This window comes from Anopheles marshallii, chromosome 2, assembly GCF_943734725.1.
Source record: "Anopheles marshallii chromosome 2, idAnoMarsDA_429_01, whole genome shotgun sequence".
NCBI classification, from domain to species: Eukaryota; Metazoa; Arthropoda; class Insecta; order Diptera; family Culicidae; genus Anopheles; species Anopheles marshallii.
In genome coordinates this window covers 60,501,095-60,519,664 of record NC_071326.1, presented here as the reverse complement: position 1 = coordinate 60,519,664, position 18,570 = coordinate 60,501,095, and the positions used below count along the sequence as shown (strand labels likewise).

Here is an 18,570-nt window from a genome sequence, read left to right as displayed (position 1 = left end):
TTGTAGTGTAAGTGCGGGAATGATAATAACGCGATAGATCGAATAGAACAATTATTTGATTGTGTAGTAGACATAGACAAATCACTTTCTACACGATTCAACGCATGCCGGTACGTTCAAGTGTTCTATAATAACAGTTTTGAAAATTATAGGTGTTAAGTGAAATAATAAGTGAAATCGTGGTTTTTGTGATTAATTTGATAAATATATTGTGCAATTATAGTGATCAAAATGTTTCCAAAACTGCCGAAAATGCCAAAAATGAATGGCCTTTTTTATGCGAAATATCGCCAAGAAATGGAAAAGCTTGACCGCGATTTCGATGAGGCAAAGGAGCGGCACCGCCGTGCAGGAAGTAGTGGATTGCCAAATTTCGTTCCTCTTCCGGATATTGGTAAGTTATGATTAGTGTAGTTTTATTAAAAGACTTAAATAAATGTGTCCACTGTGTCAAGTGCGTGTAGTGAAATTATGTGTAAAAAGTGCCTTTGTGTTTTTAAGAAGTGTATAGCACGGACCAGTCGTGACTGAATTTTAGGCTGATCCGTGTGTCCTATAGACGACTATAGGACATTTTAGAAACAGATAGTTAGTCACTGCATAGCAAGCATGTATAGCAAGTCAAGACTAACATAAGTTGTGCGTGACCAAATGATAAGAAATTTAAGAAGAAGATAAGAAGAACAAAAATTTTCTTAAAATTGAAACAATTTTTTTTTTAAATTCCATGTTAAGTGAGAAACTATCGGGAGGTGGCCCCGGTGGTGTAGATCAGTGCTCTCCGACCTTTTTAGTTCCGCGGACGACTTTCATTCAACATATAATTATAATGCAACATCATCACCATCATTATCAACACCTTTAACGAGACTTTATAAACTGCAATAGAATAAACACTACAGGTTGGCAGCACGGCTGCGTTGACAGGTCAACGCATAACGTGAAGCGAACCGCTCTCTTTGTGCCTAACCTTTGTCGTGTACGCATGTGCGTTCTTTTCTTTCTACATAATTATATATTTATCGTGGCCCATATTACCTTACGATTAATTGCTCCGTAGAATAAATATATGTGAATTAAATCCTCCAAACAAATTTTGTTTGGCATGGCGTATAAGTGATAGTGATCGGTTCAAGGAACAAATAATTTCTTTCGCGAACCACTTTTACTAATGCCACGGATCACAAGTAGTCTGCGGACCATAGGTTGGAGACCACTGATGTAGATGGTAATGCCGCTTGTCTTCAAACGATAGCATCACCAATTTCCGTCCGTGCTGTAATCTCGTAGATAGGGCTGTACTATTGAATTTGACATGTCAGAAATAGCATGCCAAGACCTCAAAATTACAGTTCCAAAATTGAAAAAACACAACTATGTGATAGTATAATGTTACGTAGGTGGTGCAGCGGTTGCAGCTTTCTTACATAGGAGGTCCGGTTCCAAATCCCATTTTAAAAAAGGCCGGAATGCACGCAAGAGTGAAAATCCAGAACAACACAAGGAAACCATAAATGGCTCCGTCGTGGTTATAATTCTAAAAAGTGTGTTAATTAATTTTGTGTGGAACAAAATTAATGGAATTGTGAGTTTAATTTGACCGATTAATAATAAATAGTTTTAATTAATCTGCGATAATTTAATATGCTAATGCAAAAACTGTACTTAAATGCTCTGATGGAATTAAGATGGCTGTAATGTAGTGGACAGTGCAAACATAACTTCAAAAACCTTCGCTCTGTGAAACTTATGTAGTCGTATCTTAAATGCCACACCCGGATAGTGTAATCGCGAGTGCAAGCGTGGAATGAACGAAATAAAAAACGCGTACGCGTGGTCATATGTTATTTTCTACTATATATAAGACAGTAGTGTAACGAGATTGAATATTTCATGTTCTCTTTTTAGATTTAATCGCAGCATCACCCATGCCATGGCACCAGCGCAGCAAAAGAAGGATCACTACTAGGAACCAGCGACGCAGACCACGGCGGAGGGGACAATTATGATTTTTTAAATTATTGTAATTTTAATCATGGTGGTGGTTCTAATAGCTCTACTAACATTAGTATAGATACCGACCAGGAGGACATTCATTCGGACGGGGACGACCGTGCCGATTTTGAAGAAGACGCGGTCGGTTGGGACGATGCGTTCGACATATTCGATGACATGTCTTTAATTGACTGTCTGAGATACCTTGCTGTATCGCATCAGTTCCCCCGTTCGACGGTCAACATGATGCTGGCGATCCTACGGAAGAAGCTAAAATTAGATCTTCCCAAAGATGCGCGGACGCTTGTGAAGACACTTACTGGGGTTGGGAAGATTGTCACTCCCATCCCTGGTGGTGATTTTTGGTATGGAGGTCTTAAGCCTGACCCAGCATTTGCAGTAAGTATTTCATGATCCAATTTGTGTATAATGTAGAAAACTCATTTTCGTTTTCGTATGTGATTTTATTACAGGAACGTCAATCCCGGAGTGACACCGTTTCTTCGGCCGTTAATAGATGAGCTGAATCTGATTCAGCGGGAAGGCTTGGCAATCGGCGATAAAACGGTGCAGTTAAGAGTTCGTGCTTATCGCTGATTCGCCAGCTCGAGCACTTTTAAAGGGTAAGATTTTTTAAAATGTTTTACTACTTTGATGTAATATTTATAACACAGTAATAATAAGATAGACTGTTAATGGGTTTTTCGTTTTCTTTTTCAGCAACAACGAGCTACAACGGATATCACGGTTGTTTGAAGTGTTCTGCTGTTGGCGAATACTTAGCCGATCGTAAAAAAATGATTTTTGATACGATCGATACTCCCCTGCGGACGGACGCAGAGTTTCGTAGTAGAGTATGTGTGGACCATCATAAGTCTTGGCGATCCCCATTGGAAAACTTAGACAATTTTGATATGATCAAAGGTGTTGTCTCCTGCGATCGTCTACATCTTATTGAATTGGGTGGAACCTGGAAACTTTTGCGGGGTATGATGGATGGGGATTATCCGGGGGTTTGTGAAAAGTGGTCCACCCGAACGAAGGAAGTAGTATCGCGATTTTTGTTAAGCATACAACTTCCTTCGAAGGTGCAACAGCGTATGCGGCACATCAAACATGTCGCCTTTTGGAAGGGAACCGAATTGCGGTCCTTTCTACATTATGTTAGTATTGTGGTCATGAAGAACTTTACGGATTATCATCAATATCGTCACTTCCTGCTCTACTTCTGCGGTGTGACAATATTTTCTTCATTGGCACACCAGCGCCCTTGGCCTCTAGCAGACAAATTCCTTCGCTTATTTGTGAAGGAATTTGGCTCGATATATGGTCGTGCCTACTTGACGAGCAATATCCACAATCTTCAGCACGTGTATGGAGAGGTTACTTTGTATGGACCGCTCGATGAGTTCTCAGCGTATCCCTTCAAAAATCATTTACAATTTATTAAACGCTGGGTCCGTGCGGGCACCAAATGAGCGCAGCAAGTGGCAGCCCGGTCAGACGAACTTGCACGCATCTATCGGGCTGTTAACGTAATTGCTCCACAATATCCTAGATTAAAGGCAAATGGAGCCGGTGTACACGTGACCGCCGATTTTGCCTTAATGCCAACTTTTAGAGATCAATTTTTTTTTAACCAAAGACAACGGCATTGTTAAATTTTTGGAAGCAAAGAAATCTTCTGCGCTTCCCATCTCCGTAGTTGGAGTCCGGTTTTTGTCAGTGGCGGAGCATTTCAACGTATTAGCGGACGGCAATGCTTTTCCTGCATTGTCGTCTGCTGATTTGCATATTTATGAAGTGCAAGAGAATGTTCCGCCACGAATGGTGGAAGTGTCATGGACTGAAATCAGGTGCAAGCTGGTTGCAGTCCGGTTTCCTACCCAATGCCTTAGCCCTCATCCCAAACAACCTCTTCCACGTCCTGCTCATGATACTATAGCCTTCTTTCCTCTTCTTCATACTTTTATTCTTGACTAATCACCCTTCTATTAACTTACTAACTTTTTCAACTAATTCCTCCATTCCTACCTACTAATTCATCCATACTATTTCAACTAAAACGCTAATAAATTGATAAAAACTTTTCCGATAGGTTGTTCATATATATATTATAGGAACCTTCTGTGGCCGCGTGAACAGCCTTATTTTTCACGGGAGGTAATAAGTGGTAAGTTATGATACTTCCATTGACTGTTAAAAAGATTCTAATTGATTTTTGTGGTTTTAATTACAGACACTTTCGTCGCGATTCCGGTACAATGGTGCCCAGTTCGTAGCCGACCCTTTTAACCGCATGGATGGCACCTCAATGATCCAATCCCATTAAACATGAATTTTATCCCATGTCCTAAATTAACATATCTAACCATTTTTTTTTAATGTTGATTAGGTTGTAAAAGTGGGTGAAGGTTAGGTAGCATAGGTGTTAGATATAACATAAATATAAAGATAGTTAGAAGGATCGCTAGAGAGATAAATAGATAGATAGGTAGATAGATAGTTAGATAGTTTGATCGATGGATAGACAGTTAGACCGATAGTTAGATCGATAAATAGGTAGATAAATAAGTAGATAGATAGATAGATAGTTAGATAGTTTGATCGATGGATCGATGGATAAATAGTTAGCTCGATAGATAGGTAGATAGATAGGTGGACAGATAGATAAATAGGTAGATAGGTAGATAATATTTTGGGCATTTTAGGTTGGATCATCGGGAATTTTATGTTCATGCTTGCGGGACACCGCGATCTGTCCAGGCCTTCTCCTAGACGTGCGCATTTGTATTCTTGGCCGATGACTTTGAAATGGTTTGGTCGATGGATGAATAGTACTTAATAGTTTAATACACCAAATGCTTTGTTAAACAATATTCTATTTATTTACGATCAAATAACGTTTATTTGTATTCCATGGAAAGTATATTTATTTATAATATTTAAACTTCTCCTTACTGTGGTCAAAACAAGGTGCTGGTTTGACCATTTAGCTCTGCAATGACTAACCTTTTTGTTTTACAATAAAAATTTGTACTTTTGAATTTCATTCAGGATTGTTACAGGATTTTTTTCACGCAATGGTTCCAGAACACACAACAGGATGGTCTTTAAGGAAGCGCTCCAATTGCAAATCTCTATACAGGTAAGCAATATAAATTACACGGGTTGTACATAAGGTGAGGAAAAATTACTATTCAGTGCTGTTTTCGGGTTTTACAATTGCTGTTTCGTACGTTTTCCATGTAGCGCAATCTTTCTGGGGCATGAAATATTTTCGTTTTTAGAATTCTTTCAAATTCTAATCGCTCCGCATTATTTGTCCCTGCCACGCGTTGAAGCAGAATTAAAAAATTTGTAAATTTTTTCAACGGAACTCCTGTTCTCGGTCCGTTTTTACTGCCACCCAGCCAGCTACATTGCGCTAAAAATGCATCACTTAGTATTCTATGTAAAGCCTCACTTAAACGGTTCGGTGCGTCACGCGCAGACGTTGTTGCACATAAGCGTATTACCATGCTTTCCATATTTTTCGTTTTGAAGAAACTCCTCTAATTTATACAGCTCCTCCTTTGTCCTTACTGGAGAAATGGTTTTGTTACTCGCGTCGCTGAGTGGGACAAAAACACCTGTTGGTCCCTGCAAGTCCCGTTGAATTATTTTCCGTGTCAGTTTGTACAAATGTGCATTCATCGTTCCTATAGCATCATTCATATCGTGCATTTCTTTTCGTATTCCTTCTATTCCTTGTCCTATGTATTTCCTATCATACAGCTCGAACGTCTTCGCTGAATGCTGTGGCAGCGAGATGTCGTGGCCACTATTACTGAACGGCGATGGAGTGGACAAACGCGCTGCTGAGACTATTGTTGACGGCTGCTGTGACGACACAAAAGGACGGACATCGAAACACACCAGAGGCGAAGGAAGATGCATTGAAGACACCCTCTCTGCATCCACGGTGCAACTTGGTTCGTTGTTTTCGGAAGATGCAGAAACTATTGTTGACGGCTGCTGTGATGACACAAAAGGACGGCCATCGAAACACACCAGTGGCGGTGGAAGATACTTTGGAAACTTTGTTGTATCCGCGGTGCAACTTGCGTCATGGAATCGGAATAGTGAGATGATTGTTCAGTGCCAGTTCTATTTGAAGCGGTAAGCGTCGCTATGCTGGAAGCGGTAAGTGTCGCTATGCTGGAAGCGGTAAGGCTGGGCACACACGTACGTCCACTGGACGTCCAAAATCCACGAAGTCATACAAAAATTCAAAAAAATTGGGTCCTGCCGTGGACGCGTCCACAAGACGTCCACAAAGCACGAAGTGAAAGAGGATTCGGAAATAATTCTCTCGAGAGCAGATCAGTGGACTTGTTCTTACCCGCTTACTCAGCCTTGCTGTTGTAGAGTAAAAAGGATGGATTGCATAAAGATGGGTTGTGATCGAACCGTTGTGAGAACTAGGAAGAAAAGCATTGGATTTTTTTGTGATGAAATGTTTAAACACCACAACATATTGCGAAGCGGTTCCCGATATTTTGGAACAATATTATTTTTTTTATTAACTCTTTATTTGCAATGGTTTATCTTAAACCTACATGAAAAATATAATTACATGAACAAATTTTAGACTAGGTAAAATGAACATCATATCTGGCTCTCAAAACGCAAAGAAAATGTTTATGAAAGGAACTAGGGGGTAAGGTAATAGATCCTCTCTGAATTTTACATATGCTTCTATTAGAAAGACGCGTACGGAGCATACGGGCTGATCGTGCGACTATTGTGTCTCGCTCGTGCGTACGGTAAAGGATAGGCGTTTATGTTCGGATTTGCACGAAGTTCGATGTGGACGTGGGCAGGACGTGGACGTCCGTGTGTGCCCAGCCAATGAGCACACGAAAATGCTCGGTAGTACTGTTTTTAAACAGGTACCGGCAGAAATAGAAGGTTTAAATTTTCGTATTATCATAAACCATTTCCAAAACAACCATTTATTTCACAGAAAAATGTTTCTCCATTTCTACAACTCTTTTTTGTCTAACGTCAGCATATAAACGTATTCGTTTAGTTCAAAACGTAAAGAAAATGTTTATGAAAGGAACTAGGGGGAAAGCTCCTCGATCCTTTCTGAACTTTACGTATGCTTCTATTAGAATGACGCGTAAATGACGGAGCATACGGGCTGATCGTACGACAAACGCTGTCTCGCTTGCGCGTACGGTGAAGGATAGACGTTTATGTTCGGCTTTGCACGAAGTTCGATGTGGACGTGGGCAGGACGTGGACGTCCCGTGTGTGTCCAGCCGTTCGATCTTATCCTACAGTGACGTACACTACACTAGCTACGCTTCAACTGTTTTTATTTTCTCAATGCTTCATATATAATTTTAGTACAATTTTTTTTAAACACTAAATTGCACTTTATTCACTCGTGTAACATAGTTTCACAAATTTCACGTCCACTGGAAAACGCACTTATATTACCACTTTTCTGCCAGTATGCGACAATTCGTCCCGCACTGTTCAATGCCGCTGGTGACGCTGTCTTAATCTTTTCGCCGGTCGTGTGATTGTTCCGTGTCTCGTCTCTGAAACACAGAAAATCGTAACACAAGACTTAAATTAGCTGATCATGCGCTATGGTATGCTATGGTTTATGCGCGTGATCATGTTACAGCAATCTTTCATTAGAGGCCTGACAGCCTTAATGGTAGGGACATGTGCAATTAACGCCTACCAAAAATTCATTAACCTTTTCTGGGTACCTTGCTAAAGACCAATCAAAACAGAATCGATAACACATGGTTCAATGATACGTGTTGCTGGCTTCAAAGCTATGTAAACAAGTTGCTTCGGTTAAGCGTCTGGCAGCGAAAAATGCTTTCGTGATTAGCTTCGATCTACTGTTTAATATGTTATAACAGTAATTTGAAATTCATGTTACGGTCAGATGGATGGCAATCAAAGCGAGAGGAACTTGGCAGTAAACTAATGACAATAGTAGTGGTGAAAATAACAAAATTCGTCGTGAATCTTTTGTCACAGCGCGCTTCCAATATAGGTGTTGATCTCTATGGAAAACCTAATTGAGGATGATTGATCAAAACGAATGGTAGATAACGGAAAAGTATTTGTCCGTGATTGTTGGAGTTACTCCCAGAGATAGGCAACCCGTAAACAATAACGATATTCTGTATTTTATACAGACTTTACTTCCACCATTCAAAAAGCAGAACTTTTCACCGAATAATCAGTAATCTGAAAATTTAAGTAATTTTTATTCTCCTTCTTGAAAGATAAGGTAAGCCATTCTTTTAATCATAGGATTCTACAGTCATTGAACATTGAACAAGGCGGTCTACAGTCATTGAACATTGAGCAAAAGCTGTCAAATTGTATGGAAAGTGTCTGTTCATTGAACATAATTCCCATACGATATGACAGTTCTTGCTCGATGTTAAATGTCTGTAGATCCCCGTGTTACTGAATTCACAGCACAAAAAAGTAGTAAAATTTAATTGAACTGCGGCATAAAAAAAAATTAGTGTGAAGACGATAAAGAAGTCCCTGAGGGATGCGCATTGGACGTGTTTTAAATCTGGGCTACATATATCTGGCCAATAATTTTATCGATCACTGAAAAGCGATTTTTCTACGACCAATGAAAGAAGTAACAGCAACATTAGAATTATATTGAAAAAAAAGTTACAAGACGCCTTACTCCTCACCACAAGCATATATTATATACTGAAATGAAATGAGAAAACTATTTCTGCAAATTGGATGTATCTAACTGTTGCCCAGTTGCCAATTTCTGGTTAAGTTATTGCCATCCTAACCAGTAAAATTATAAAAACTTTACGTATGAGTTAGCTTAGGTTGACTCATTTTACAGTTCTCGATACTTTTTATAGCCTTTTGTACATTTGTATTTTAATTTTTTAACTTTTGTATAAAATAGAAACAATAAAAAAAGAGGAAAAACCAAAAACCCTTTTTGTGATCCCTGAAAAATCTTGATACTCAATTGACGCAGCGCTGACGTTTGACTTTACGTAACAGAAATAAGTGTCTACGTCACATCATGATACGAGTTAACGTTAAACTACATGTAATGCAAAAAAGTTCAAAAGAAACTGCATTTTTTTACTGCAACATGCCTGGAGGTAGGAGAGAATTTTCGTAATACTGTACTACATGTACATGTACAGATAAGCCTCACATGCTTTTCGACAATTGTTTCACTAAATCTACGGCAAGCGGAGTAGGCGGCCACGCAGGGCCTCATCGCCTGACGACAAAGGAACAAAATTGTATAGCACCCTCCCCTGAAGTATGCTAGAAGCGGCCTCGGAGTGTACTACAAGGAATGCCTCTAGAAAAATTGATACGGGACAGTCCTACTCTCCCCTTCCCTCTCCTGCTCGACCGGTTCTGAATGAGACAATAGCTCCAACTATTCCTCCCAGGGTCTTCAAGCGCCATATGATATGGCACATGGCCTCCAATGGGAATGATCCGCTACTGCACTAAATATCATACCAAGACGAATTACAGGGCAAAAAAATTTCATTTTTTTATTTTATTTCTTTTTTTACAGATATATTTTTTTTTTATATTTTATATTTATAGGAATCCCGAATTACTAAAATGCCGAATATTTAAAACTTTCTGTGTATTTTTGTTTACAATAGTTAAATAAATAGTTGTGTCTAATAAAAATATTTTTACTGGTTCGCTCAGAGTGGAGACACACACTTTGATAAGACCTAGTGTTCCGATATGCGTAGAAAAACCAATCTACACCAATCCAAAATGTTAATGTCAGGCGAGAACACAGTACGCATTACTATAAATTTGTATTGCGGTATAGTCTGCGTAACCTGTTCTGACATTCATCACTATTATATTGCAGTACACGTACATGTGTAAGTAGAGGTTTCTTTTGATTAGTATCAAACTATTTATTTCAGTTGGCGATCAGAAACGTGTGCATTTAGACGTATTTCGACAGCAGTACCAAATTTATCAGACGAAATGGATAATTTTACATCCTCTATTTGCACAGCGGCTTTGGCTGAGGCGCTTGAAAGGGACGAGCCAGAAATAGAAAAACGTGTTTGGAGCAAGAAGTGGCTTCTGGATCGTAATCGCACATCAACAGAAGTAACGATGGTGCGTGAGTTGAATGCTGAAGACGAAGGTGATTTTCGTAACTACCTGCGAATGGATGACACTCTGTTCAATTCGCTGTTGGAAAGAGTTCATTCTTTTATAGTCAAATCAGACACGAGGATGAGAGCAGCAATTTCTACTCGTAGTCAGTTGGGTTGATTATAACGCTACGATATTTGGCGACAGGAAAAAGCTTCACAGATTCGGACTCGCCAAAGTGTGTCGAGTGTCTCCTAAAAGCATTGGGCAGATTATAATAGAGACATGCGAAGCAATATTACAATCTTTACGCGAATACATTAAGGTAATTGATTAGAGGAAGAATGTGGTCGTCCAAATTTAATTCGGTGTTAATATGTTTTGTTATAGTTGCCCCAATGTGCTGAAGAGTGGAAAGAGGTAAGCGAATGTTTTTGGAACAAATGACAATTTCCGAATTGTTGCGGTACAGCGGACGGGAAACACATTTTAATACAAAAGCCAGCTCATTCCGCATTTACGTACTATAACTATAAGGGTACATTTGGCATTGTTTTGCTAATTGTTGCCAATGAATGAAATGCCAATGAAATCCTATCGGCGGATATCGGAGCTAATGGGAGCATATCGGTTGGCGGAGTGATGCGCGATTTGAGTTTCGGTGAGTTGTTGGAATACAACGAGCTGAACTTGCCACCACCATCACGATTACCGGGAACAGACACAGTCGTTCCCCATGTCTTCATCGAAGACGAAGCGTTCCGTCTCACAACGCATTTTATGAAACCATACAGTGATGGAATTTCGAAAGCGCGAAATGTTGTAGAGTGTATTTTTGGGCACAATGTGTCTCGATTTCAGGTGTTCCGTCAACCTATTCGAGTAGCTCCTGAAAAGCAACACAAATTGTACTTGCTGCTTGTTATTTGCATATTAAAAAAAAATCATCGCCTACATATTCCGCTTCATTGTTAACTCCCTCTGCTTTCCTCCCTCCAGTTCCTACCTTCCAAATGCTAGAAGAACTTCAAATAATTCTGGCCAAAATGTAAGGGATGTTTTTTGTGATTTTTTCAATAATGAAGGGTCTCAATTCTGAACACAAAATAAAAAAAACTATTCTCAAAATTAAACACGATGAGTCAATGAAAATTTATTTTAAAAAATTTAACTGTGGTGGTTTATGTGGTACATTTCTGGAACTTATCTTGATCGACATCCAATCATCTTCCCGCAAAACAGTTTGGGTTGCTGTACCCGAATTCGGAGTCGTTTCTAGGTGCGCCTGAATCTCCCTTATAAACATTGTTTGCATTGCCGAAAATACAGTAATCCTTTAGGTTACTGTTAGGTAACTGTCGCAAAAGAACCGCAAATGATAAGCGCATTTGGGATGATTCATCCTGCGCATTGTCCAGTATCGATGTCACTTTTTGTAAAATAGCAGACACAGAGCTGCGGACCGCCCGTTAAGAAGGTGAAACAAAGATTGTTATAATATTTTAAATTACAATAATCGATCATGTTTACTCACACTAGAACGTTGACCCGTCGATAGCACATATAGTGAGGGATTGTTAGTTTCTGGTGCATGTGGTGCACGTTGTGCAAGGGGTGCAATAGGTGCATCAAAATTCGTATTTCGTGATGGTGTTGTTTCAGAACTGTCCTTGAGAAAACTCAACTGATCGAAATACCACAATTTTGGTTTCCTCACTTGGGAACAGCCAGCACCCGAACGAACAGATTGTTTACAGAGACAATTTTCTCGATTGTATGAATTTTGAAAATTAAATATTTTCTGATTCGCATCCTTCGTAGTCGTATCAACGTTTTCTCTCTTTAGCACTTGAGTCAATGCCTCAAGAGCTCTGATTTTCGCGTATTTGTTTCCGTACTGCGCGTGTTTGATATTCCATAGCCCGGGATAAGAATACCACACTTCGATAAAATCGCTGATAATATCGTTGCTATAACTCATTCTGAGCTGCTCTTTTTAATTTTCACTAGCAACTGATTTGCTACGCTAGGTGGTCACACAAAAACTCCTTCCTTTCCCGTTCGCTTGGATTCAAAGACTGCGGTCACATTTTAGACAATGTTGATAACACAGGCAATTTTCAAGCTTCTATACCAAACAAAACATACATTCTCAATCTACAGAATTGCACACAGTAGATCAAGGTGGCAAAACCCAGGAGCAAGTGCCTAGACTCGTATCGCTGAACCCGCATACGGATGCATTAGACGGCTGGCCCGATCGCTCAGATACACGTTGTGTGTTGCTAAGTGAATGTGAAGACAAAATAGTACAGCTTCAGGACAGTGCCCCGAAAAAATAGCTATGAAGAAAGCTTATCAGACCATTATTAGTAAAAGGCCACCAGTAGTAGTGCAAAGTTCTTTAGTTTGTTTCGTACGTAAGTACGATACACCAGCAGGTGTAGTGCACTACAGAACGAAAGAAGCCAACAACGGATGGGCAAAGTAATGATACACATACAAAAAAACATTGCAAATTATCACACTTTTTAGTTCTAGAAAGATAAATTGACTAGTTTATTTTAACATCGCTGACATGATCTTTTTACCAAGGCTGTGATGAAAATGTTACTTTATGAAAATCTAGGTCGAACAAATGCGATGTATACCTAATATGTAGTATTACAGTGTTTTACACTTTAGTTTTGACTGGCAGCACACATTTTTTTACGCGCCGCACTCGATTTCTTGTCGCCGGCGCACATTTTTGATTGCAAGCACCGGATTTTTGAACGGGAGCATTTAATTTCATCAGTCTGACTTGGCAGCTTTTCCGCGGCATGTTTATAACCTCCCTTGTGAAAGATTGGGTTGAGTTTACGATGCTTGTTTTTATAAATAATTTACCATCTCTATGAATATTTTTTAAAATGAACTCAACTTTTGCTCCCATTTCTAAAAAATTCTTTGCTCGGTTTACGTAAACCGCCTACTACACAAATGATTGAGGCTGGCAATAAGGATGGTCATTGGTAGCTTGATACGTTTTTAAACCTAAATTGAGTATCGGATATTTGGAATAGATTTTTTTAGCTATGTTACCTATTATATATTCTAATCCATCCTGCTCCTGTTTAGGGATGAGCAAAACGATTTTTTTTATGAACTCGAACGACCAAGCTCTTTTTCAAAAAAGAACGAAATGTGAATCGCGATTCTTTCGCTCATTTTTGTGCTAGTATGTAAGAATGATATGATAAATTATTATATTATAAAATTATTATTATTATATATTTGTTCAGCAGTTTGTTCAACTTCAGTTTTTCCTGATAGTCGCACGGTAATAAAGAATTACTAACTGTTTTACGGCTCGGTAATTCATAATCAGGATTTAGGGCGTTTATAATTTAAAGAAAAATGTTTTCCTTCCACTAATGTTATGGGCAAACACTCGTGACATATCATGTCTATTAACAATGTGTCTAATTCTCGTTTCTTATTAATTGTCATTGGTTTTCTTAAATAGTGTGCCATAGAAGAGTACGATATACGTTTTGACGTGCCTGAACCATTATAGGGGTAGATCATCCCAAAAGTTAGAAAGCTTAAGCTTTAAGCCTGTATCTGCCAAATAATCCAGGTACCGGGCTGTATCATTCTGTACAGATTCGTAAAGGACATAGCATTTTGACATAAAGAATGACACAAGGGATCAGTTTTGTAAACTACAATTTGAGGAAAATCGATTTAAGTTTAGTAAGTTAATTTTAATGCCATACAATGAAATAATATACAAGCCTTATTATCAAAATAATCTTTTTTTTAGTTGTTTTCGTTAAAAAAAATTGATTACCTTTCTCACACACGGGAAACATGGCCTAATCTGGCTCAGACCAGCTAGCAAAATTCTTTGTTTTGACATTTGTCGAGTTTGGGTTTTGGGTACTTGGGTACTTTCATTGAGAAACCAAACAAATCCTTCTTTCCTAGGCCTAACTTGGCTTGCCATTTGTATGGCGAGCTGTAAGCGGATAAGCCTGGAAACATCAAAACGTATATAAAAACTGGCTTAGAGCGCGATCTACCCCATTATCTTCTTCTGAGTTTTTACTCTCTGTTATATCTAAACGGCAATGTTGTGTAACGGATTCGCGATGAATTCCTGCACTTTTATCTCTGCGGGTGTTTTGTTCTCTGTTCAACGGAACCGTAGGATGTTTAAGGGTTCTGTGACGCTTCAAATTCGATGTGGATCCTGGCGAATAAAAAATTGTTTTAAAACAATAACGACATTTAGCTCCTTTTTCCAGTTTGTTGTAGTGATTCCAAATGGCACTACTTCGGATTCGGAGCCAAATCTGTTAAAAACCAATTAAAGATATTGTTTCTAGTTTCTTTTCTAAATACAAGAGCTATTAAGAAAAATCTCACTCACTTGTTTTAATATACTTCAATTCACTCCAACGAACCGTAGGGTCAAGACAAGTTTGCTCAAAATGTACTTCTGCTAGGCCTGGTTGTTACGGACTGACTGTTAACTCATGACTTTTTTGACTGACTGTGTCACTAACAATCTTGGTGGTGACTGTTAGTAACGGTGCGAGGTACCGGTACCACGCGCCAGAGGGCGCTATTCGCGATCTATGCGTGACCACCACATAAGGACCCGCTTCGGGTCGGCTTGGCCACGATGGTCATTCTTTCAACCAGCAAGTGAGAGTACGGTTGTTTTTTTAACCACGCGCTATCGTGTACGAAAAGTAATAAATCGGGACGGTTTGAAGTGTTAAAAGAGCCGAGATCGTTGGTTGAAGGACGTTTGAAAGAAATATCGTTGCAGGACGCGACGAAATTTCGAGTTGCAGGACGCAACATTAAAAAAACAACCACCTTTTTTACCGTGACTGGTCAATACATCCTGGTAGTGAATAAGTCGTAACTAAGTGCTAGTTGCCGACAAAATGGAACAAAACGTTTGTGGTGTGTGTAATGACGCATATTTAGTAGATGCCGTGGCATGTGATCGATGCGGCCGACAATTTCACCTCGAGTGCGTAAACGAGGATGAAACCGTGTTCAACCGAGAATGGAATTGTCCGTTCTGTGTACCTGGAACACCACCGATCGCAAGGCAAGGATTCGGGTCAACGATCGATACTCCTACGGTATACTTTGCTCAGCCCGTAGCTACGGGCAACGCCGTAGAAGCAGGCGAGGAGCAGGGTGCGAGAGCGAGAGCGATAGTAGCGACATCGTCTCCCAACCAGGAGACAGGTACGCATACACAGGCCAACACAACGACCAACGCGAATCACACGTTGGACGAAATTAGCCGCTGTTTTCAGAGGCTGGTCGACGGTTATGGATCCACGCGCGACCAAAACCGGCAAGAAAACAACATCGTTCAACGTCTTGAGAACGTTTTAGGAAGTTTCGTGCAACGGATGGAAGAATGCAATGGAACCCATCGACGTGCCTCCAGTGGTCGTCAAGCAAGCTCAATGGCGTTCGACGACTACCTCGATTTAAGCAGAAGCCAGGTGTCAGCACGACAGGCGGTAAGCAAAAAGCTCCCCACATTTGATGGCAATCCTGATCAGTGGGGAAACTTCGAATCTGCCTACGAGGAGACCACCCGACTGTGTGGTTATTCGGACGGGGAGAATACCATACGGCTACAACAAGCTTTGAAGGGCAAAGCTCTACGAGCCGTTCAATGTCGACTACGGCGACCAGAACACTTGAAGAGCGCTCTGGCCACCTTACGGAAAATGTTCGGCCGTCCTGAAATCGTGATCAATAAACTGCTAGAACAAATTCGACGACAAACCCCTCCCAGAGCCGATAAGCTTGACAGCATAGTAGACTTTGCGATATCGGTCGAAGAGGCGTGTGCAACGGTGGAGTCCGGCGGAGTGAATAACCGCTTTGACGGGCCTCTTCTTCAGGAGCTTGTTGGCCACCTGCCTCCGTCTCTGTAAATGCAATGGGGTCTCCATTGCATTAACGAAGCTATGCCAGTGGCTTCTTTGAAGGAGTTTTCGATATGGATGGAAAAAATTAAGGACGCGATATTCCTTGTCACGCCCAGAATTTCCAATGCCGGAGAACGACGAGGACAAAGCAAGAGTGTGAACTTCCATGCATCTGATCCTGTAACTAAACCTAACCAGCAACGATGCCTGTGCAACAACAGCTGCTCACAGATCATCGATTGTGAGGGCTATTGGCAGAAGTCCGTAGCTGATCGTTGGCGTTTCGTGAAGGAGAAAACAATATGTAAAAGCTGCCTACGTCGTCATCCAGGGGATTGTAGGCAGTCGCGCTCATGCGGAAAGGACAATTGTACCGCAAAACACCATCCGTCATTGCATCGCCCGACTCAACCGGAAAAGCGAGAGGTAAGCGAAGGTGAAAAGGGTATCGCTAATCTTTCTCATTCCACCGCTGCAGGTACCGACGTTCTTCTGAGGTACGTTCCGGTCACACTGCACTCCGGCAATCGGCGCGTTGACACACTAGCGTTATTCGATGAGGGCTCTACCGTAACGCTAATGGAGCATGGACTGCTACGAGAGTTAGGGTTACGAGGAGCCGCGAAGCCACTGTGCCTGAACTGGACTGGCGGGCAGCAAAGGAACGAGAATAACTCGGTGACGGTAAACATTCGGGTGTCCGGGGTCGGCATTGGACCTCGCACGTATGAACTAAAAACAGTGCGAACTGTACGGGATCTTGGATTACCCGTACAGCAGATTGACGTAACTGAGATGGCTGCCCGCTACAAACATCTTAGTGCCCTACCAGCGGCATCGTTCGGCCCTACTGCACCGCGGCTACTTATAGGAATGGACAACTACCATCTCACTCGTCCATTGAAAACCGTCGAAGGGTATACGGACGAACCAGTAGCCACTAAGACTCGCATAGGATGGGCTATATCGGGACGTTATCACCTTCCGGGGCAACGAAGTAGCGCTACGACAGTATCCTTCCATCAGTTGAGGCTATGCGAATGCAACGATATTGAGGCAAGAATAGATGCAGCTCTGAAAGATAACTTTCAAATAGAGAAGATATTTGGACAAGCAAAAATACTCCGCTCAAAGGTAGATGAACGCGCCATGAAGATTTTAGAAAATTCTACAACATACGAACGCGGAAGATACTCGACAGGGTTATTGTGGCGCGCGGATAATATAACTCTTCCTAACAGCCGGCCTATTGCGCTACGACGCCTGGAATGTCTTGAGCGCAAAATGAACAAGGAACCTTGCCTACGGAACAGCATTAACGACAAGTTGAACGAATATCTAGAAAAGGGCTACATTCGTCTATTAACGAAGGAAGAAAAGGAAATGCAATGCCCTCGCAGGTGGTATCTGCCAATCTTTCCCGTGTTGAACCCTAACAAGCCCGGGAAACTGCGCATTGTGTGGGATGCCGCGGCATCTATTCGCGGCGTGTCTCTAAACTCGGCCCTTTTGACTGGGTCTGACCTTCTCGTGCCACTACCCAGTGTACTTCAGCGATTCCGCGAATATAAGATCGCAGTAGCAGCCGATGTCAGCGAAATGTATCACCAAGTTTGTATAGACTCGAATGATCAACAAAGTCAACGATTCCTGTGGAAATGGCACAAAGAACAAGAAGAACCAGACGAATACGTCATGTTAAGGATGACCTTCGGGGCAACATGCTCGCCAAGCTCCGCGCAGTTTATCAAAAACGCTAATGCAGACAAATTCTCCACCCGTTATCCCGCGGCAGTACGGAGCATCAAGGAAGATCATTATGTTGATGATCTACTAACTAGCGTTGAGGACGTCAAGGCGGCTATTCAACTGTCTAAGGACATACGTCTCATTCAAGAAACGGGTGGATTCCCACTTCACCACTGGCTATCGAATTCACTCGAACTGCTAGAAGCGATCGGAGAACCCAAGCAGCGACAGAAAGCACTTAATCTAGACGTTATTTCATCAACGCAAAAGATATCGGGCATGTGGTGGGATCCCTCGAAAGACTCCTTTAGCTTTAGAACCCCAAAACTGAAAGAAGACCTATTGAGCAAATCAGTACCTACGAAACGCGAAGTATTAAGTGTGCTTATGTCTATGTACGACCCTCTCGGTCTAATTGCGGGATTCCTATTTTTTCTGAAGGTAATCCTGCAAGATATATGGCGATCGGGCACCGCTTGGGACGAAAAGATACCGGATTACCTCAACGAAAAATGGAAGCAATGGATTGCGTGTCTACCGGAGCTAGAGAACATCTCGATCCCGCGATGCTATCGGAAATGCACTGAGCTGGAGGGTTTAAAGGTACAACTTCATACTTTCGTGGACGCCGGTAAAGATGGTTTCAGTGCGGTGGCATACTTTAGATTCAGCAACAGTGAACTAATTGAATCTGCGCTAGTTGGTGGGA

General features: G+C 41.1%; 2 pseudogenes; both read left to right on the top strand.

Moving 5' to 3' along the window:
• Positions 1–322: 322 nt before the first annotated feature.
• On the top strand, positions 323–2,915 carry LOC128718290 (uncharacterized; annotated as a pseudogene).
• A 69-nt stretch (positions 2,916–2,984) lies between these two features.
• LOC128709404 (uncharacterized) lies at positions 2,985–3,978 on the top strand (annotated as a pseudogene).
• Positions 3,979–18,570: the final 14,592 nt, after the last annotated feature.